This window comes from Chiloscyllium plagiosum, chromosome 39, assembly GCF_004010195.1.
Source record: "Chiloscyllium plagiosum isolate BGI_BamShark_2017 chromosome 39, ASM401019v2, whole genome shotgun sequence".
Taxonomy (NCBI): domain Eukaryota; kingdom Metazoa; phylum Chordata; class Chondrichthyes; order Orectolobiformes; family Hemiscylliidae; genus Chiloscyllium; species Chiloscyllium plagiosum.
In genome coordinates, this window is record NC_057748.1 from 4,037,574 (window position 1) to 4,039,789 (window position 2,216).

The window sequence follows — 2,216 nt, forward strand, 5'->3', positions numbered from 1 at the left end:
TTCTGAACCCTTTCAAGTTTCACAACATCTTTCTGATAGGAAGGAGACCAGAATTGCACGCAATATTCCAACAGTGGCCTAACCAATGTCCTGTACAGCCGCAACATGACCTCCCAACTCCTGTACTCAATACTCTGACCAATAAAGGAAAGCTCCAATTTTGGTGTCATCTGCAAACTGACTAACTGTACCTCTTATGCTCGCATCCAAATCATTGACATAAATTGCAAAAAACAGTGCACCCAGCACCGATCCTGCGGGCACACTGCTGGTCACAGGCTTCCAGTAGTATGGTCATGGAGAAGGAATTTGGGATTTCCTGAGGCCTTTCTCCACTGTTGGGTGTCCCAAAATGCTTGTGGCCACTGAAAAAAATTCTAATTCTTAACTTGAATGAATGGAAAATAAGGTCATTTAAAGTATGGGCAGAAGATTACAGGAAAATAAAATTCACTTTGAGAGTCATAGAGTCACAGTGATATGCAGCACGAAAACAGAATCTTCGGTCCAACCCGTCCATGCCAGCCAGCTAGCTATCCCAACCCAATTTATCTTATACCCATCCAGATGCTTTTTAAATGTTGTAATTGTACCAGCCTCCACCATTTCCTCTGGCAGCCAATTCCACACATGCACCACCCTCTGTGTGAAAAAGTCTCTTTTATATCTTTCCTCTCTCACCCTAAACCTATTCCCTCTAGTTCTGGACTCCCCGACTCCAGGAGAAAACCCTTGTCTATTTCCCCTATCCATGCCCATCATGATTTTATAAACCTCTACAAGGTCACCCCTCAGCATCCGATGCTCCATGGTAAAACAGCCCTAGCCTATTCAACCTCTCCCTTTAGCTCAAATCCTCCAAGCCTGGCAACATCCTTGTAAATCTTTTCTGAATTCTTTCAAGTTTCACAACATCTTTCTGATAGGAAGGAGACCAGAGGGTGATGGGGATCTGGAACTCACCACCTGTGAGGGTGGGAGAGGCAGAAGCTCTCATCACATTTAAAAAGTATTTATTTGCCGACATTAAGGGCATTTAAATGAGCATTGGACATACATATGGATAATAATGGAATGGTGTAGGGCATCAGATACTGCATGAAATTCTGGTCTCCCTGCTATAGGAAGGATGTTGGGTTCAGAAAAGATTTACAAGATGTTGCCAGATGTTGGAGGTTTTGAGCTACAGGGAGAGGCTGAATAGCTGGGGCTATTTTCCCTGAAAATTCAGAGGCTGAGGGGTGACCTTAAAGAGGTTTATAAAATCATGAGTGGCATGAATAGGGTAAATAGTCAAGGTTGTTTTCCCCGGGGTGGGAGTCAAAACGTAGAGGGCATAGGTTTAAGGTGAGAGGGGAAAGTTTTAAAACGGACATGAGGAACAACGTTTTCACACAGAGGGTGGTGAGGGTATGGAATGAGCTGCCAGAGGAAGTGGTGGAGGCTGGTACGATTACAACATTTAAAAGGCATCTGGATGGGTATATGAATAGGAAGGATTTAGAGGGATAAGGGGCAAATGCTGACAAATGGGACAGGATTAATTTAGGATTTCTGGTTAGCATGGACGATTTGGACCGAAGGATCTCTTTCCGTGCTGCACATCTCTATGACTCTGTTAATATCCTATTGTCACTTCAACTGAGTTCAGTTAACTCTGCATGTGAGAAGTTGAACCTGAGACCCTCTTTCCCTTCATTTTGTCATTTTCATTATTGTTTGATTTAATTTTTTTTGTTTTTTTGTTCGTCCCTTCTTTATTTTATGAAAATATTGTTAACCGTCCCAGTCATCTGAAGAAAGAAAAAGGCATTTTGTTGCTGAAAGGTTTCACTGAAGACTAATTATAGAAAGAAGAGCTTTTAAACTGCATGCCAATATGTCTTATGCCAGTATGACCTGCTGCGCTTTTCCAGCAACACATTTTCAGCTCTGATCTCCAGTATTTGCAGTTCTCACTTTCTCCTCGAAGATTTTAACCTACTGCGAATCCTCTTGCAAGGATGCCTTCCTTGAAGAAGCTCTCTTCCTCCCTCTAGAAGGATTTCAGTGAGTCCCTCTCTCACTGCACATTCCAGGTCATCTCCTCATCTTCCGCCTAGGAACCCTCCAACCACAAGGGATGAACTCAGACTTCTCCAGTTTCCTCATTTCCCCTCGCCCCACCTTGTCTCAGTCCCAACCCTCAAACTCAGCACCACCTTCCTAACCTGCAA